The sequence below is a fragment of the Ascaphus truei genome, chromosome 5 (assembly GCF_040206685.1).
Source record: "Ascaphus truei isolate aAscTru1 chromosome 5, aAscTru1.hap1, whole genome shotgun sequence".
NCBI classification, from domain to species: Eukaryota; Metazoa; Chordata; class Amphibia; order Anura; family Ascaphidae; genus Ascaphus; species Ascaphus truei.
Genome location: NC_134487.1, coordinates 273,829,569 through 273,851,326, shown reverse-complemented (window position 1 = coordinate 273,851,326; position 21,758 = coordinate 273,829,569). Strand labels below are relative to the sequence as shown.

The 21,758-nt window shown below is 44.9% G+C and overlaps 1 protein-coding gene across 3 annotated transcripts in view; it reads right to left on the bottom strand.

Moving 5' to 3' along the window:
• The window catches only part of SMIM3 (small integral membrane protein 3), a 26,976-nt gene extending 10,111 nt beyond the window's left edge, over positions 1-16,865 (bottom strand). The window contains exons 1-2 of one of the 3 annotated variants that reach the window (XM_075602105.1): positions 16,593-16,860; positions 11,426-11,584 (exon numbers count right to left, since the gene is read on the bottom strand). The gene's annotated coding sequence lies outside the window, so the exon portion shown is untranslated. Of the gene's footprint in view, positions 1-11,425; positions 11,585-16,592 lie in introns of all 3 variants that reach the window. The other 2 variants (XM_075602103.1, XM_075602104.1) reach the window with 2 other exon arrangements.
• Positions 16,866-21,758: the final 4,893 nt, after the last annotated feature.

Sequence of the window (21,758 nt, the reverse complement as noted above, 5' to 3'; positions counted from 1 at the left end):
CCCCTCCTGTCCACTGACCCCCCTCCTGTCCACTGCCCCCCCTTCCTGTCCACTGCCCCCTCCTGTCCACCGCCCCCCCCTCCTGTCCACCGCCCCCCCCCTCCTGTCCACCTCCCCACCCTCCTGTCCACCTCCCCCCTCTCCTGTCCACTGCCCCCCCTTCTGTCCACCCCCCCCTCCTGTCCACTGTCCGTCCCTCCTGTCCACTGTCCGTCCCTCCTGTCCACTGTCCGTCCCCCCCTCCTGCCCCCCCTCCTGTCCACTGTCCCCCCATCCTGTCCACTGTCCGTCCCCCCCCTCCTGTCCACTTTCCGTCCCCCCCTCCTGCCCCCCCTCCTGTCCACTGTCCCCCCATCCTGTCCACTGTCCGTCCCCCCCCTCCTGTCCACTTTCCGTCCCCACCCCCTCCTGTCCACTGTCCGTCCCCCCCTCTCCTGTCCACTGTCCCCCCCCCCCTCCTGTCCACTGTCCTTCCCTCCTGTCCACTGTCCCCCCATCCTGTCCACTGTCCCCCCCCCCCTCCTGTCCACTGTCCGTCCCCACCCCCTCCTGTCCACTGTTCGTCCCCACCCCCTCCTGTCCACTGTTCATCCCCCCCCTCCTGTCCACTGTTCGTCCCTCCCCTCTGGGGAACACGGAGAAAGAGGGAGAGAGAAGGGAGCGGGAAATTTTACTCACGGCCAACGCCAGGTCTCTCTCCCCCTCGCCGCTACAACTCACCTCTCTCCCTCCCCGCCGCCGCTCCAACTGGAACAGATGGCGGCGCCCGGAAGGACCCCCTTCCTCCCTCGCGGCGCCCAGTGAGAAGATGGCGGCGCCCGGAAGTACAGGTAGGTGTCGCGTGTGTCGCTCCCCCACTTCTCCCCCCCACCTACCCCCCCACCTCCCAGAGCATGCTCTCTACGGCTCAACATCCCCGAGGAGCAGGAGGAGGGCGGCAAGGACTTAATGCTGCTAGGTGAGGAAATGCAGGGGGAGGAATACATGCCTTTGAGGCGCCCCCCCCCTGCCTTTGACGCCCCCTCCCTTTGACGCCCCCCTCCCTTTGACGCCCCTCCCCTCCCTCCCTTTGACGCCCCCCCCCTCCCTCCCTTTGACGCCCCCCCCTCCCTTTGACGCCCCCCCCTCCCTTTGACGCCCCGCCTTTGACACTCCCCCCCCTGCCTTTGACGCCCCCCCCCCTGCCTCCGGGCAACGCCGGGTATACACACACCTCTCCTCCCCCCCATCACACTCACCTCCCTCTCCGGCACTGACTCACCTCCCCTCCCCGGCGCTCACTCCCCCTGCCTTTCACGCCCCCCCTCCCTCCCTCCGGCCAACGCCGGGTATACACACACACACACACACCTCCTACACCCCCATCACACTCACCTCCCTCCCCGCTGCTCATTCACCTCCCTGGCGCTGACCCACCTCCCCTCCCCGCCGCTGACTCACCTCCCCTCCCCTGACTCCCCTCCCCGGCGCTCCACTCACATCACCTCCCACACACTGACTGACACACACACACGCTGACTGACGCACACTAACTGACGCGCGCACACACACTGACTGACACACACTGACTGACACACACACACTGACTGACACACACACACACTGACTGACACACACACACTGGCTCACACACACACTAACTGACGCGCGCACACACACACACTGACTGACACACACACTGACTGACACACACACTGACTGACACACACACTGACTGACACACACACTGACTGACACACACACTGACTGACACACACACTGACTGACACACACACTGACTGACACACACACCGACTGACACACACACCGACTGACACACACACCGACTGACACACACACCGACTGACACACACACCGACTGACACACACACCGACTGACACACACACCGACTGACACACACACCGACTGACACACACACACCGACTGACACACACACACCGACTGACACACACACACCGACTGACACGCGCACACAAACCCTGACTGACGCACGCATGCACACACTGACTGAGGCACACACACACGCACACACTGACTGTGTGTGCGTCAGTCAGTCTGTGTGTGTTTGTGTTTCTGCCTCAGACTCACTGACGCGCGCGCAAACACACAGTGACTGACGCACACACGCTACATGAAGCTGTAAAGGAGGGAGGGTGGAGGGACTGCATTGATGTGAATGGGGGACAAACAGAGAGAGGGGGGAGGAGAGAGAGAGGAACGGGAACATTACATCCCGGGCAACGCCGGGTCTCTCAGCTAGTGTATAATATTGCGGGAATGCGGGTACCTGGACATTGAGGGACTGCGGATCAGGTAAGATCCCAGGCGGGATTGCTGCTTTAGATATTATGAAGCGGGGACGTCCAGACACTGGTTAAGGGGTTCAGGAAACTAGTCATTCACACCTGGCTTTTATTTCTAGATCCGACATTTACACACACCCATACACACACACGTAACAAGGACTAATTTTAGTATAATGTAATACAATAAATACATTTATGTCAAAAACGAATGTTCTGACTAGGAATTTATTAAATGTATTTTATTAATATATTTTATTTTAAAGCGGGGTTGGGGGCGGGACTAGGTGGCGAGTAGATTTTTTGGTTGGGCGAGTAGATTTTTGGGTGATTTGTCGAACACTGTATATATATATATATATATATATATATATAATCACACTGGTGTGTGTGTTTATTGTGCTTATGTATGTGTATGGAGCTTTCTCATTGTATAGTGAATGGCATGCATGTATGTATGGCGCATGTATCTGGTGTGCATCTGTGTACGGCGCATGTATCTGGTGTGCATCTGTGTAAGGCGCATGTATCTGGTGTGCGTCTGTGTACGGTGCGTGTATCTGATGTGCGTCTGCGTACGGCGCATGTATCTGTTGTGCGTCTGTGTGTGGCACATGTATCTGGTATGCGTGTGTCCGTGTATGGTGGATGTTGGCTACATGTAGGGTGCGTCTGTGTGTGAGGTGTGGGCCGCCCGATTCTTAGGCCAGTTGGTTGAGCTTGCCCTCCGGGCTAAAACTTGCTGGTCAGCTACAAATCTTGCTAGCCAGCTTATCTGCCACCAGGCTATGTGCATTATGATATCACGTGCCAGATACATAGCCATAGCCTACCAGTACAACACCCAGTGGCTGACTTGGTTGCGACATTGTAATAACTCATAGAATTAAAAATAGATTGTATTCAAACATAGACAAAAACCTACTCCTTGATCTCAGGAACCATCATGCAAAATTTGGTTACAACATCTTAAGACGTGTTCAAATGCATAGCAAACAGACAGACCACTTTCCAAAATATATAGTAGCTGTATGTCATGAAGGCTGAGCACTGCAGTTTAACCATTATTTAATTTTATTCCTGATGGGCTTTGGTACGTCTGGCTCTATATCAGTACTTAACCTCTCTGTGACATGTTGCTGACGTCTTTGTGACACACAATGAAGCAGCAGCCACAGGCTAATACTCAGGTCCCGAGGTGCAGAGAGATAAAGTGATTTGTACAAGCAAAATCAGACAAGGCTGACACTTTATTAAGGCAGTCTCCCCCAGGACAAAAGTGAACTAAGGACAGTGGCATGTTTACTAATATAACTGCACCTGACTGACACCTTTAAAACACATCAAATGTCACAATTTTGTATTGCATTTTTTTTTTTTTTTTTTTAAGGGCACTTTTTCATGTGAAACAAAAGCTTCCCTCCCCCCTTTAATGTCTTTTAGTGATAGATTGTTTGACAATCCCTAAAACTGCAGGGGAATTGTCTCTGTTTTGTAGATTGTTTGTATAGCAATTAGGAAGCCATCATTTGTCAAACAGATAACAATAAGCAGCTGATATGCTTGAATTAAGAAAGAAAAAAACAAGTAGATTAATTTTTAACAGGATGCAGGCAATTAGTTCAAGAGTGATTAAATATTTCCAAGGAAGCTGATTACACCGATGAGATTAAAAATGTTTTTGACCTGCTACACGGGAGTGCCCTTTTAATCCTGGCCACGTTTCAGGAGTAGCACTTTTATCACTAGATCAATCTTTCTGTCATTGTGTACAATATCACCCTGTAGCTTGCGTGTCATTGGATAATGAATGCGGTTAATCCTTTCATTCCTGAAGGCCCGTTTTAAAGCTGCAGTTCAAGCAATATCCTACGTGTTTTTTTTAAAAATAAATCAGTTCTGTACTATGAGAAAATACTTGTAGCATTTTTAAAAAAAATGTAAGACTTTTTTTTATGTATTCTAATGTAGCAAGCATTTTTGTTTCTATAGAAACCGTTTACTAAGTCACACCCGCTTCCCCTTCTGAGGCAGGCTCTGGCGCCTTGCCCACTCTCTAGCAGTGCACCAATTGTATCTAGTACCTGCCTGATCACATGATCTTACACACAGAACTTTGCATTGTGTGTACTGTTGCGCAGCAATAACTGAATTAAATAACCCCCGATTCGGCGATCAATTACCGGAGAACGGATCGATCGGCAATTTAGCTAATCACTTCTCAGTGTGCAGATTGTATTGATGCACAGATTGAATGGGAATTTTTTTTTTAAACGGCAGCTTGAACTGCAGCTTTAAGAGGTGTAGCGATTAGGACATTATTGCAAGTTTTGCAGCCTACATATAAAGTAACACTTAGATTTTACAATTTCTCATGAAATGAAAACAAAGTGGCTGGTGGCTTAAACATGAAGTACTTTTATTACCATTCTTTTTTAAACCTCCAACATAGCTTCCCCCAAACAGGCAGCTCTGTGATTCACCAACATTTCAAGTTACTAAACCCAAACCAGCTCCCCGTTCCTCACCTATGTTCAAGGTCTCTTCAGGAGCAAAGAATGCATTAACCCTTTCATATTTGGTCTGCGGTGTCTAGCAGATTATACACAAGAGCTTCAGGGCCATTGGGTTTAAAGATTCAGTCCCATTTAATAGCACCTATTGGATATGAAATTAATGGAAAGTATGGAACTTAGCCAAGTAACACCCCCTCTGTCCTTTTTAACTTTTACAGGGTCCTAATGTTATACCTGGTACGGCACGGACATTCGCTTGTTTTCCATGGGGGTGATCGGTCCTGGTCGCTGTCATGTGATGGCCCAGGAGTGATCACATGGCCAAGAAGTGTTCGCCACCGAACACCCGCACCGCTAAAGGCTAACCATTTGGGTGCCCAAAGACGTGGCACGCCATATTAGCAACGTCATCATCCAATTGCTCGTTTTCGTAGGGCAGATCGCGTTCTGCGCTCCGCGCGGGGTTTAACCGGAAGATTCCGTTCTGTCATCACGAACGGAGCAATCATGTGATCATGAGTGCCGGGAGGATTTTTGGTGCTGCGGCCCCTCCAGCACTCAAAGGGTTAATATTAGCTATTTTTCTGGAGGAACGGAGTTGTGGATCCTTTGAGTTCCGGCAGTTTTTTTTTGTTTTTTTTAAAGGGATTAAGAAGAAACTCCATGTAGTAATTAGAAAATGATTAGTAATGAGGCTGAAATAATAACTGGGAGTAGGTGTCTTCAGGAAAAAAATTCCACGCACCTCAGATAAGAAAGAAAGCAATTAGAAAAAAGAGAAAGAAATAACGAAGCACGTTCAAAAAAGCCTCCAAACAACTGCCAGTGGTAAGATATGCACTTACATGAAAGTAATCCAAATATACTGGAGAAACCTTTACAATCAGTAAGTTCATCAATTGCGATAGTAAAGGGGTTGTTGATTAGTTAAATTGCCCCTGTAGCAGGCAATACGTTGGACGAACGAAGAGATGTTTAAAACAGCGTATTGGTGAACATTGTAGAAATATTCTAAAAGGGTTAAAAACACATAATGTGTCAAGTCGTTTTAAAAGTTCTCATTCCAGTAAACTCGATGGTCTAACCTTTATGGGGATTGATAGAATAGAATTAGGAATAAGAGGAGGTGATCTAGTTCAGAAAATTTCCCAAAAAGATACAATGTGGATTTTCAAATTAAAGACATGAATCCCCATAGGATTAAATATTAATATAGATTTGGTTTGATTTCTAACATAATATAATTAATTGCAACACCTAGAATGAAATGGTTTGATATTCCATTAATATCTCAATCCGTTTCCTTTTTTAAAGAACACCATTTTTCTCAGACCTTTAAAACAGTACGTTTTTTGCCAACTACTCAAATTTCTACTCATACTATTACTCTCTTTAGCAGGTGATATTGAACCTAACCCAGGTCCTCCCACTTCAACTCTGTCCCATGCCCCTGAGAATACCCCCTTCAACTTCCAAAAAGGGCTATCTCTCACCCATATAAATATCCGGAGTCTGCTGCCCAAACTGGATGAACTAAGGGCATGGTGCCATATGCATAAACCAAAAGCCATCGTTCTTACAGAAACATGGCTAACCCCTAAAACACCTGATGCACATATTGCCATTCAGGGATACTCCATTTTTAGGAGAGATAGGTCAAAGAGAGGAGGAGGGGTGTTATTTTATATTGCAGACACCTTGCAATTTACACTGTTAAATTGCCCCCCCAAGACCAAACTCTTTTGAAATCCTAGTCAGCAGAATCTGCCTCCCCTTCTCTAAGCCCCTCCTGATTGCTGGCATCTACCGCCCCCCTAAAGCCCCCCTACAATCTCTGACTGATATCACCCAGTTTCTTGGCTCCATTTCCACTCTGAATGAGAAGAGTGAGCTGCTAGTTCTTGGGGATTTCAACTTCAATTGGCTTGACCCTAAAAATCACAAAATCCACACACAAATCAAGTCGCTTAACCTATCGCAACTCATTTCCCAACCCACACGAACAAACCTGAAATCGCATAACCATTCCTTGCTTGACTGGATTCTCTCCTCAAATCCCAGCAGAATCCAATTCTCTGGCATCCTTCCTGACATTTTCAGTGACCATGCAATATTATACTGTGTAAGGAAAATTAAACCGCCCCAATCAAGCCCTAAAGTTCTCCTCACTAGAACATTTAGAAACTTTAACCCACAACAGTTTCTGGCTGACCTTACCAACTGCCCTTGGCACAGAATCGATTTAATTCCTGACCCTGATTCTGCGCTCGACTATTTCCAATCCGAGTTCTTAAAACTCTGTGATACCCATGCTCCACTACGCAGAATAAGGATACGGGGTGCCCACCTTCTATGGGTTACACCTGACCTTATAGCACTCTACCAGTTCAGGGATGCCTTGTGGAAAAGCCACAAAATAACTGGCACTACCAAGGATCTCAATCACTACAGATGCCTGCGGAACATGTGCACAAGGCAAACAAGGCATTCAAAAGCACACTATTACTCTGACAATCTCCTCCAGAACACATCAAACCCAGGTAACTTCTGGAAGGTTATCAACAACATATTCCAGCCTTCTAACCATCAACACCCAAGTAATATCACCAAGGGCGATATTACTCTGACAAACCCCACCGACATTGCAAATGCATTCAATGATTACTTTGTGGGGTGTGCTACTAACTTATTAGCAAAACGCAACCCAAACCACAAACCTGAATCTCATCCTGGGAGTACCCCTATAGCCCCAGCCCCTCCCAACATTGCATACAATTTTCAATTTGGCCCAGTATCCGAAGAGGAGATTACACAAGCGCTCCTCAAATTAAAACTAAGCAGTCAATGTGGACCTGACTTACTACAATCTAGGTTCCTAAGACTTGGTGCCCCAGCAATTGCCAAACCAATTGCTTCCATAGTCAACTCTATCCTGTCTGCAGACCATATCCCTAAGACCTGGAAAGCTGCCAGAGTTGTCCCAATCTTCAAAAGTGGGGACAAAAACACTGTCTCAAACTACAGACCAATCTCCCTTCTCCCAATCCTATCCAAAGTCATGGAAAAATGTGTCCACTCCCAATTAAGCGATTACTATAACAAGACAAATTTCCCTAGCCAATTCCAATCTGGCTTTTGCCCCAAACACTCTTCCATAACTACCCTGCTAAAAGTTTGCAATGAAATCCAGTGTGGAATGGAACGGGGTCAACTCACTGGTGCAGTATTCCTAGATTTTGCAAAGGCTTTTGATACTGTTGATCATGCTATCCTGCTCAACAAACTCCAGAGCTCTGGAACAGGGAAGCATGCTTTAAACTGGTTTCAGTCCTACCTATCAGGTAGATCCCAACATGTGTCCATCTCTTGCTCTAACTCTAACCCCCTGGATATCACCTGTGGCGTCCCGCAAGGCTCTGTTCTGGGGCCCCTACTCTTCTCAGTGTTCATCAATGATCTTCCCACAGCTTGTCAGGAAGCCTCAATACACATGTATGCAGATGACACAATCCTATATGCACACAGCCATAGCCTCTCCGACCTTCAACACATATTTCAGTCTGACTTTTTCAGAATCGAAAACTGGATTTCCCAAAACAAACTGTTTTTAAACACTGATAAGGCTAAGGTCCCGTTGCACGCGTCCGCATGGCTGGCTTGCTTGCCGGCGGCGCGTGCAACTCACTGTACCGCGATCTGCGGTCTACAGGAAACTTCAGTAGTAGCGGGGGGGGGGGGCGTGGCCAAACGGGTCGGGGGGGTGTGCGGCCATGACGTGAGGGGGCGCGGCCATGACGTGGGGGGCCGGAGCGGGAGGTGGGCGGGAGTGGGAGGATTGACAGGGAGGGGGGGGCGTGGCTTGAGCGGAGGGACCCGCTACTCTTCCCCCCCCCTCCCTCCACGGGCTGCAGGTAAGTAAAAAAAACACACACACGCAAGCACTCATACATACACACACACACACACACACACACACACACACACACACACACACACACACACACAGACAGACAGACAGACAGACAGAGACAGGCACGCACGCACTCAGGCACACACATACACACACAGACAGGCACGCACGCACTCAGACACACACACAGACAGAGGCAGGCACGCACGCACTCAGACACACACACAGACAGGCACTCACCTGCTTTCACTCCACACTCCTCCCCGCTCCCCGAAGCCTCTCCTCCTCCCGCAGCCTCCCCTCCCCATTGGCTCACAGCCACACCACGTGACGCGTCGAAGCTAGGAAACACCATTCTGTTGTGTCTCCTAGCGGCTGACGCGCCACAGCGTGTAGTCAGCTGTGCAGCCAGTGGGGACCGGGACCGGCTCGCGAGGATTCCCCTGCTGGTGGGGAACTCGCTACATTGCCGCCCGCGCCAACGAGCGCAGCGGGTCCCAGGCCTAAGACGTGTAACAATGGTGTTTGGGACCAAGACTAAATTTTTAAAGCTTCCAGCGACTGAGCTGCAGATTAGAACCAACACTAACACCAGTTAGGTTTGACCCCCACTTAACATTCGGGATGCACATTGATACCCTGACAACCAAGACCTATGCCAAACTAGGGGTACTTTACAGGAACAAATCCTCCCTAAGTCTCCTGGTCAGAAAACGTATCGCACAGCAGATGCTAATGCCAATTATTGACTATGGAGACATAGTATATGGCTCAGCACCTCAAACCCACCTTAGCAAACTTAACACCCTCTACAATTCAATTTGTTGTTTTGTTCTCCAATGCAACTATAACACACATCACTGCGAAATGCTCAAAGAACTAGATTGGTCATCACTTGAGGCTAGGCGCAAAGTTCACCTTTCCTGTCTTGCCTTCAAATTCTTTATGGGCAAGCTACCCAGCTACCTGAACAAGCTCCTCACCCCTACCACATGCAGCACCTATCACCTGAGATCAGACTCCAAAAGACTGTTCATGGTCCCAAGGTTCAACAAAGTATCCGGCCGCTCCTCCTTCTCTTACCATGCACCCCAAAACTGGAACAACCTACCAGAGACTCTTACATCCCCCACCAGTCTAAGTTCTTTCAAATCTAAGGCTGTCACATATTTTAATCTGGTCTGTAACTGTTTAATTCTCCCATAATATAAATTATCTTTAACTGTGCATGCAATGTCTTGTATATAATGTATACCCTGCTCATTATGTAACTGTATTTGTAAACATGTATTATTTGTCTTAACTCTGTGCCCAGGACATACTTGAAAACGAGAGGTAACTCTCAATGTATTACTTCCTGGTAAAATATTTTATAAATAAATAAATAAAATAAATAAATTATCAAATTTAAGGGCTCAATATAAATGGAGAATCTTTACTTATCTATTAGATATAGAAGTGTAAAAGCACTAAAAAAAATCTCTTAAATGTTGATCTACTCTATGTACATTAAGGTATGTTCTAAATCTGTCATATTATTAAAAGTTGAAGTTTTTGATGTTATGTATTTTAGAATAGATATATCCATGCATGTCTATATCTTTCAATGTATCCCTAGTACTGCGTTCTATATATTTTTGAATAAAGTTAATTGAGAGCAGGTATAGAGAGGGCTATATTTGGAGGTGATGCATGGATACAATACACATACCCCTGAGGAAGCAGGAACCTACCTGCGAAACGCGTAGGGTGACAGGGGACCAGTTACAGTGCAACTCCCAGGAAACCAGAAGTGACGTCGGACGACGGCTGGAACGGCGAGGAGAGTCGCGGTTACCGGAGTGGAGGAAAGCACATGAACTGGTTCCTTTTTTATCTATGTATACTCTGCATACATGTGAGTTATACCCTGATCTTAATAAAACTGACATTTTAAGCAGAGGCTCCGTTTTCCCTGTCTATTGCTGTGGGAGAGAAGGAGTGAAGATACCTATGAGTGTCTGAGCCCAGGCACTTTCATGTAAGTGCATATCTTACCACTGGCAGTTGTTTGGAGGCTTTTTTTTAACGTGCTTCACTATTTTTTTCTCTTTTTTCTTTATCTCTCTTATCTGAGGTGTGCTGATTTTTTTTCCTGAAGACATCATTGTTTGAATTGGGAACGGTTCTTTTTTCATGCAGCACTGAACTTTATGATTTTGTATGTAGTTTAGACCTTGTTATAATGTTTTCTTAGCGCATCCTAATTTGTTTATATATATTAACTGGGAGTGGGTAACTGGTTTTTTTTCCGAACATATTTTTTTTTTATAGCTTCATTGTAGTTTAGACATAAATTCAAGTGTGGACAACATTTTCAAACACGTAGAAGTCGGCCAAAGCGTTTTTTCTGTTGAGCGGCGGGGGAAGTGGCGGCTGTTCCGGCTAACCACACACACACACCCACACACACACACACACCTCCTCCTCTATTGGTGGGTTATGTATGTCAGAGACACACAGACACTAATATACTGACACAAACACTGGCACTCCTCCCCCATTCCCCCTTACACACTATCATAATTGAGACTCCTTAAGCACTTTGCCTTGCTCCCTTCCGCACCCCTTGCTCCTCACTGCTGCCCTCTCTACGATACACCGCCCCTTGCCCCTCCCCACCGCACGCCAGACTAAGCGCGCAGCACTGACTTACCTGACACCATCACATCCCGGTCACAGCACGCCCTATCCTGCTTTGTGGTCTTGCTAGTAAAGCAGAATGCACTGTGTGCAGTGTGCATGGCTGTAAAGAGCACAGCTACAAGTATCACAGAACAGACAATACATAATTGCATGTAAATGCTGTTCATACCTAAATGGGAGAAAGAATGATACACTGATTCCAAATTTGCAGCACTGAGGGCAGTGTTTTTGAGGTGCTTATAGAAAATCACTCTGACAGACAATTTTAAGAGGCCTTGTTAAAAAAAAAATTGAAAACTGGGCAAAAAGGCAGTCAAGTGGGTTTTATGTAAGGGACCCAGCTCTGTGGATAACCGCTGTGAAATAGGTGGCCCAAAGTTATTTAACCCTTGAAATACTGCAGCTACTTGGTAGATATTGGCAGCCATACACATTTTGATGCCCAAACCCTTTATGGGCCAGGCTAAATACAAGTGGGTTCTATATAAGGGATCCCCCATCTATGAGTACCCTCTGTGAAATGGCGGCCCAAAGTAATTTAACCCTTGGGAAAATAACTTTTTCACGAATAAAAAGCTGGAGCACAAATAAGTTGGGCGAAAAAGAAGCTAAATTCAGCCTTGTGCCAACTGCTCATCATAATTCAAGCGCTGTAGTAGCTCTGCAGAAGTTATGTTAACCGCAGATAATCATCATTCCAATGAGGCAATGCAGAAAGTGCTTTCCTGCAGTGTATCTAGTCACTATGGAAGGGACTAATTCAGTTTACACAAGATGTTACTTGGCCACCAATCTCTTCCAGATGTTCCATGTTTAGGATATTCTGCAGCGAACGCAGACATTTAGAGACACGGAAAAGGGCAGAGCAGCCCAACAGCCCGGAACAAACGACTAATATGAATAACCAATTATGCGTGTACATCTTGACTTAGTGAAGCAGCCGGCTAATAAAAGGGCAGTTCTTAGTGAACGAAGGACATTGGCATGTTTAATAGATTAAATGTAACTGGTTAAAAGACATATATATACTATAATTCAGAAAGTTTGTTTCTTTGTCCGGGCTATACAAATCCACACACTTAATCCTAGAGCCACCAAACTTGGCATGCTATCTAATAGTATCAAAAGGAAGAGTGTAGGTGGGTTTTTGGTATGTATGGCCCATAGCTTTGCATATATATACATATATATATATATACATATATATATATATATATATATATACACATATATATACATATACACACACACACACACATATATACACACACACACACGGCTTAGGTATGTTTCCGTACAAAGGTTGAGCTGTACAAGATGTCTGCAACTCACTATGATGTCACCAGTATGATGTCACGTGTCCAGTGGCGGATTTCCTATTAGGCCCGGCCCTAAGGCAGCAACATTTTGGGGCAGCACGAGCGATTGGCCCCTGCCGCCGTCGCATGTGCGATCCGCGCTTGCCAGCTGCTTGTGCGCATGTGTGGTCAGCAAGCACAGGAAGGAGAGGGTGGTTGTTATAGGGAGGGTGGGGATGAGGGAGGCCAAGAGCAAGGTCCAGACAGCTTTTGGGGGGTATGTAGGGGTCACACAGTTGTTGTGTTGCCAGAACTTCAAGAATTACCTTGAACTCTCCCTACTTTGGGAAGAAAAAATATATATATATATATATATATATATTTTTTTTGTACATACTTTTTCAAACTTTTAACATTTCCATGGTAAACAGATGCGGTGGAGAATTCCCACAGCCTTTGGTGACCAGACTGCCAATGCTCAAGGCTTTGTTCTTTGTTTACAAAGTAATTATGAAACTATCATCAGTTAAAAAGATAAACACAGGAAGATGATAAATGCAGAAGCGCACAAATTTCCCACAAGATACAAATAAATCAAGCAGTTACTTGGAGGGTGAATACACACTATCCAAGGAAACAAATTTCACTAAGTTGTTTAAAAATAAAAAAATTGACTCGTTACGTGGTACTACCTCATTACACAGAAAAGGAATACAAGCTAACGTGTGTCGTACAAGTGAATTAACACTCCTCAAGTTTGGTACTAGAACTGAGTAAAGGTTCACCCTCGCAGAGGTGTTATGTTTTCGTTTTGCATTTGCAGAGAGCAATAAGGCACTCAGTGACCATCATTTGAACTACCCCATTAGAGACTCCACGTGACTGGTTGCACAAAGTACTTTAGGAATTATGTTACCATCCTATTGTTCAATAGATACCAACCTTTAGAACAGTGGTTCTCAAACTTCTTTACATTGTGTACATCCTGGTAGAAAATATTTTTTTCCGTGAACCCCATAGTAATAAATCTTATTGCGCGAACTGTGACCGGGCCCAAGTTCCAGCGTCGGCTGGTCAGGTCTGCCGCAGCCACCTGCATGAGAAAGAGGCCCAGCGCGGCCTGAGACCATCCCCAAGGGAAGTCTATGTATTGCAGGGGGTCGGGGGCATGGGGTAGTGTAAGTATGTACTTGGGGGGGGGGGAGGGAGTATAAGTATGTATTTGGGGGGGGGGGGTTAGTTTAGTATGTATTTGGGGGGGTTAGTGCAAGTATGTATTTGGGAGTGTAGTGTTATAAGTATGTATTTTGGGGGGTTGTGTTTTACATATGTATTTGGAGGGGTAGTGTTGTAGGTATATTTTTGGGGGGATAGTGTTGTAAGCATGTATTTTGGGGGGTAGTGTTGAAAGTATGTATTTGGGGGAAGGGTAGTGCTGTAAGTATGTGTTTGGGGGCAGGTTAGTATATGTATTTGGGGGGAGGGTAGTGTTGTAGGTATTTTGTGGGGGGATTGTGGAGGGGTAATTATTGTGGGGGGAAATTGTATGGTTATTGAGAGGGAATTGTGTGTGTGTGTGTGTGTGTGTGTGTGTGTGTGTGTGTGTGTGTGTGTGTGTGTGTGTGTGTGTGTGTGTGTGTGTGTGTGTGTGGCCAGGGGGGGAGGAGGGAATGAGTGTAAGGAGGGGAGGGATTAAGGGAAAGGGATTGAGTGAGAGGGAGGTAATTGAATGATAGCGAAAGGGGGGGGGGAGAGTGAGAGGGGGTGTAAGATGGAGTTAAGAAGAGAGAGAGAGGGGTGAGGGGGGGGAAGTGAATGACCTAGAGTGTGAGGAGGTAAGACGGAGATAGGAGGGGAGAAAAATAGATGGGGAGGGGCTAGAATAGAGGAAGGGGCTTGCGACTTGTGAAATGGGGCCCCCTGCTCGCAAGACCCTTTAAACGGGAGGGCGGTCAAAACTCTCGTCCTGGTTCCCCGGAAATCTGCCGGCGGCCCTGATTGTGGGGAGCGACTTTGGAAGCCTCTGCTGTCATTTACAGCAAAACCACACTTGCCAAGGTGCAGTTTGGGGCCTTACCAACTGCGCAGTCCCCCCACAGGCTCAGGAACCCCCCATACTGCCTGGGATCTGCCATTACACATTTTTTTGACCAACTTCTAGGGCAGGGGTGCGCAAAGTTTTCTCCATGCACCCCGTTGTCTGCTTGTGCCACCCCCCTCCCCCCTCGGCTAAGGCGGCAAATGACGTCACTGGTTTATGTGAAGTCACGTTGCCATGGGTTACCACGAAGCCGGGTTACCATGGTGACACGTCGCCGAAGATAAGGTAGGAAAAAGTTACAGAGCTCTCGCGCGGTCCCCCCCAGCATTTAATTTCAATGCCTGTGGGGGAGAGCCGTGCCCCCCAGTTTGCGCACCCCTGCTTTAGGGGTTTCCAAACCCCCTGTTGGGAATAACTGCTTTAGAAGATTTGGGGTGTGAATACTGAAGAAGGGTTTTTCAACAAGTGGGTACAGAGAATGTAGAAGTAGAAAAAGGGTGGGAGGAGCGCACAAACCAAAAGGAGCAGGAAGGACCCAAAGTAAAAAAAAAATGAATAAAAGGGCACTTTAATGTGTCAGAGACCCATCCAACGCGTTTCGAATGTCACAGCATTCTTTTTGATAAAGAACGCTGTGACGTTCGAAACACGTTGGATGGGTCTCTGACACATTAAAGTGCCCTTTTATTAATTTTTTTGACTTTGGGTCCTTCCTGCTCCTTTTGGTTTATGCTCTCCTCCCACCCTTTTTCTACTTCTGCCATCATCATTGGAAGCTGCACAACCTGTCAGCCACACCAAGGATATGTGAGTACTTGCTTCTGCTAAGGGGAACCTGCCAATGAGACTGATTGTGGGTGAGCTTGTATTACCCACCACCTGTCTTCAGGAGGATAGTACCCATTTTGATTGTTATATATCACTATCAATATTGGTTATCACAGATACCTTTGGAAGGTGGTTTTGGCATCATTATATTTTATTGTCCTGGCATTGGAACGCTTTTGCCAATTTTTCTATCTTGGTACAGAGAATGTACAATTACTTTGTGTAACATCTGATACGTTACTGCTCTATTATATTCTAACTCAATTTAGTGACATAACCCCCACATTACAATGCTGTACAGTATGTCCAATAGCTTAGTGCCCACCATCTCCACTGTCACTTCTCTATCTCTAGCAAATCCTATTCTTAACTTGGCTTAGTGGTCAAAGTGATGTAAAAAGCAATTACCGGTATACTGTGCATCATTTCACACAATTGTACATTTTTAGAAAGTAATATAGACAGAATTACTCAAGAAATTTATGCTACAAGATAGAAAGAGAATAATATTTATAAAATCTATTTTCTTTAATAAAAAGAATGCTGAACTATAAGTTTGTATAAAAAAAAAGTAGTGATGCTTTGGGTTTGCAGTAGCAGATCCACTGGTACCATCCCACGGTGAGCAATGCTTTAGCCCTAATCTGTTCTGTTTGTTGTCACTACTCTGCCCCTCTCTTGTTTCCCACAGGACACTATAGTCTTAAGAGTCTGCCTAAAATGCAGTGAGTGCTGAAGTTCAGCATTAATACCCCCCCCCCCCCCCCCCCATCTTATACCATGTGGTTGGTGAACATTGAGTGGCATCCGGCATGCAAAAACTAAACACAAAGACAGTGAAGAATGTTATTTGGTCTGGTTTTACAGACTGAACTCTGAAAAAAGAATCACCAGATTCCATAAACTGAAGAACAAAGAGAATTATCCTTTTTACAACTGGGGGACCTCCTGCCTTACTCCCCCATAAACTGCAACAGTCTGTATAATGTGTGTTGGCAGAGAGCACTTACCTGGTTACAGCTGCTCCATGGATCTCAAGATTGAACAGGGCAGAAGGACTTCAGACTTTTAATCCAGGAGGGGCTGAACACACCCCAGATACACAGTGTGATCAGAGATATCACAGAGGTTCTTGCAGCTATCAAAGTCTCCCAACGGTAGGCTGTGTGGTCACTGTGCCTGCAATGCTTCACTCTCTCTGGCTTTATCTCAAAAGGGATGTGTCTTCAGCCCTGAGGGGAGGGGGAACTGCCCGACGTCCTCCCCGCAAGAAACAAGTGACTAAGCCTGTCTCATCTTGGGAGAAAGCCACCTAGTGAAGAAAAGCATAATCCACACACTGACTTTGAATGATGCATTGACTAGATGCAGTGCTAGAAGAGAGCATTGCAGAATGAACCAGACACTCTATTCTGGACATAAAAGTAGGGACCACTGTAGTTACTCTACTTGTGCTTCTTAGCAATTCCTATGGAAGTCCCCTACTTTAACCAATGCATTATAGCACACACAAAACAGATCAAGCTGGTCTTACAGGACCCAAACATATGTAGTGTAATGTAAATAAAATAGGTACAATTAGTGGTTGGGATAGACTGGAAGAACATATTTCTCTGTCTCAAAGCTACAGTCTGGTCGGACCACATCCAATTAATTCGAGCGCATGTCTTGTGTTGTTCAAATGACTTTAACAGACATGTAAATGTATTTTGTTCCCTGAACACAGACATGCCAATGTTTACTGTTTGTCTGTGAGTGCCACCGGTTTGATGTCTGTCTAATTTACTTCTAGAGTTTCAACAGTCAATAAAATGGCATTTCAATGGGAAAGTGCTGATTTTTTATCAGTGCGACTGCTGAGCTCCATGATTACACCATTTGTGCTAAAAATCAGTGAGCGAGACTGACTCCAAATTTAGGCTGCGTCCCTGCTGGTGCTGAGCGGGCGGCGTTTGCCACTTTTACTTACATATATCTATATATACAAAGAAAAAGGAGATAACCTCGCATCCACTCCAAAAAAATAATGGTCACCATAGGCCAGTATATAATGGAAACATTTCCATAACAGGCGGTGCTCACGGGTCAATAGTAGATATGTGACAAGAAAAAAGAAACCCGCTTAGGAGCACTCAGGTATACCGTATAGAAAATAACAATTTATTGATTGACACAAAGAGAAATAGATAACAGTACAAAAATATTAAAAATTAGGCCAGGACCCCTGACACAAATACTACCCAAAAGAAACACTGTTGCATGATGTAGGGATAAACTCTAGATGTAAACCCTAATGCCTAGTATAGACAAACATGTAAGAATCACTTAGATATGCAAAAAACTCTTGGACAGGCTATTTCAAATTCCAAATAAATGAGACATGCATCTGGTGGAATAAGTCCCCAAGGACATGGAGTGATTAGCCAGTATATACAATACTTCCTCATCACAAGCATACATTCCGCCTCTTTAAAGCAGATGTATAATCCAAACCCACAGCATGTCTTGTGTCTCTGTGGGAAATTGGTTGCTGTGCTCTGAGGGGCACTCTATACAAAGAATATAATAACACGCATGTAACATGAAAAAATACGTGCTCTCAAAAAGAGTGCAAAGTGAATAGCCTGTGTATTGCACACATGAGTATCAAAAGCGTTCAATGTCCAGAAAGATAATCACAGCAATGTTAGGTAGCATAGTTACGTGACTGAATAATCCAGGGGTCCTGCCTAGCACCCCCACTCCTACGCGTTTCGTCAGAGGACTTAATCTTGGAGTGGTGATCACGCGAAATGCGTCATACGTCGAGTCCGACGTCACAGAGGGGCGACACCTCAGTCCAAGGAACACGGCCAGTATACTGGTGCTAAGACACCATACCTTCCACACTTCTGGGGAAATTGTATACAGTGTCTATGACACGGAAAACCCTTAATAATATGCAATCTGCGGTCCGCTGTGACCTTTGAATAGTATCCGTTTGGGGATTACTATGTCTATAGGTCCGCCGTGACCTTTTAAGTGTAACTATCTTGGTTCTGTACACTCTAGGTCTGCTGAGACCACAAATGTTTTATATTAAACTGCTTCATGAATACATCTATGTTTAACCAGACACTCTTACCTATATACATACTATGTGATTGTGTTACTTACCATTCTTCTCGTTTAACTTGGTCTCTATGAGACATCAGGACATCATTAGATCACCTAAGGAGATTTATTTAAGGAGACTGTATATATGTTTAATGGCTTTTGAATACACCTATGGATATTGACTATACCAAAGGCTAATTGCCATTTAGAAGCTAAACCTAGCCACATATATATAGATCACAAAAGGATCTTATATACTACATATGTATATATCTCTCCATTATGTGATTTGATACTTATTATCTAGATGTGTATAAACCAAGTGTCAACTAATATTCACAGTATACTGAGCCGTTAGAAATTAGTATATATTATTTATTATTATACTGAGCTGTCAGAGTGGATTTAAACTAACAGACACACATATTAAGGTGTTTATAGTCTGACAATAAATATAGAGTCTCTTACCACTCTACCCCTATGTGAGAGGACTTTTTAAACCTTTTTTGATCACTGTATATAATTCACAGAGTCACATAACATTTTTTGATGTAATAAAACTTTTTTATTTTTTGGTTTTAATAGTCTGTACCGATTTAAGAGAGCACATTTGTTTTGCATAAATGATATAATAGAGAGTGCAATAAGAGGAATCTTCTTTATCCCCCTTGGAGAATAAATATTCTTATCAAAGCAATAAAGTCATTTATACATAAATATACAGTGCATCAATTATGGTAATAAAGTCCAAATAACATTGCCTAAGAATGGTGATGTGAGAAGTTCTATAAAAACATGGCAAAGCCTATGTAGTCGATCAAGCCTTTTGGGATCATAGAATCTATTTGCGTAATCCATCTAGTCTCCCTTCGTAGAAGGGCCCTCTCAAGGTCTCCACCTCGTATGCCCAGCGTGACTTTTTCAATTGCGAAGGCCCCCAGGAGTGTACTATCTGCATTATGCTTAATTAGAAAATGTCTAGCAATGGTTGTGATTTTCTTAAAATTTTCAAGGTCTCTTTGTGCGTTTTTGACATTTCTAACATGTTCCAAAATCCGGAACCGGACCTCACTTGTGGTCATTCCAACATAGGGTAGATCACAGGGGCATAGAATGCAGTAAATAACCCACGCTTAGCACTTGGGTAAACAAAAAAAATTAACTTTCGAGCGCGCTCAACTTGCCCGCAACGCCCTCCCGCGCGCGCTTCCGAAATAGCCAGGACACCCAGCGCTTATGCTTGGAGAGCTAGTGACGTCATCGCTCTCAAGCATGAGCGCGGTCAACGCCAGCGGGGCCGCAGTGAGGATGGCAGAAAAGACTTAACAAGTCTATAACAAATACAGTTTATGCTAAATAAGAGCACACTAATAAAATTGCACTTTTCAGCTGGTACAGTATGTTGGTCCTCAAGGACCACCAATGTCTATGTATGATCTGGTGTAGTCAGCCTTCATTTTGCAGCTCTCACTCTTTCATTACTTTACTTATTTACTGATTTTAGATTGTAGGCCTTGGTCCTTCAGTCCTGATTTGAATCCGGTGAACATATTACAAATGTGTAGATTGTTGCAGCTTTGTACAAACATCTCACAAATATCCCATTATGATTAAAACAGAGGAGGTTATGTTCTACAGAAAATAGTATCCATGTAGCCAATATTTTCAAGGATGCTAAGGTTTAATGCAATTTATGTAGAACACAACTGGAACCTATAGATCATTTGATTTTTCTCTGCAACCTCACTGGGGTTTTCTTGGCAGAGCTTATCTTGCTCCATACATGAACCTTGACTAAAATATAAAAAAAAGAACTGAAATATGTTGTTGTACAAAATCTGTAAACAGTGCTGTTAATTAACTCATACTTATTGAGGAATGTTTACATGAAAAAAAATATATAAAAAGAGCAATATTACCTCGAAGGTGAATTTCTTCCTAATAGAAAGTGTACACAACTATAGTACAGTAAAACATTTTAAGATCAAAGCAAGTATTAGATGATTTATAACTATATTTTCTCTGGAGTAAATTGAAGATTTACAAGAATCTTGTGTAACGGTGTTTCCCCCACCCAGTGGGAGATTTGGCCATTACCACGGTGTATGGTGCATATACCTGCTGGCAACAGGAGGGCTGAGTCGTCCGCCGGTGGGAGTGAGGACACAGGACTAGGCTTCTGGGGTTCATACCCTACTTATCTCTTCAGCAGTGCAGCGCCTCCATCTGCCGTAGGCTCCAGGAACTGAAGGTGATATTCCACAGTAGAACAATTACCTCTCCCCCCCCCAGTAAGGTCACACACCAGGCAGGAGGTATATGCAAACAGGAACGGTTTATTACTCTTGTGTAAAGTACAGTAACTAAGCAGGTTCTGCCCAATGCAGTCTCACAACTACCACTGAAGGATGATCACTGGACCGTCACTACAGGCCAAGGGCACCCGCAGCCGTCCTAGCTCTTCCCTCCCTCCCTAGCAGAGGAAGAGGTATGGTCCACACTCACTCTCCCCTGAATGGAAGTGGACTGGAGAAGGCCCAATAATCAGCCTCTCCACTGTGTGACCTGCCTTCCTCAAGTGGGGAAAGTCACTGTTAAATTTTGGCGGTACCTGCAATTAAGTACAGCCAGGAGGAGGGCACCAGGTCTGACTCATGATTGGTCATGCCCAGGCCCGATGTCACCGCCTCCCGCAGTCACTCAAGTGCAGAACCAAGGAAGGGAAAAAACCCATATCAACTACTGGGAGCCTGATCGTACCAGGGCTTACTGCCAGAAAGGAAGAAGACTAGTAGCCACAGATGGCATGGCTACACTTGAATTATCTGTTGCCCCCTAAAGTTGTTAATTGCAAATGATGTGATGTTATTACTGTTGTATATTTTTTTTGTCATAAAACTTCTAAATACAATTACATATAATATAAATACTTTCTACTGTATATTCCAGCAATGTTTGCACTTTCATTTAAAGACACATTACCAATCAGCTGAGCCTCACATAGCTAGAATTACATATTGCTCTCTATTTAAAATGCAACCATTAAAGGGTATTAGTCAGATTGCTTAGTGCTTTAGTTT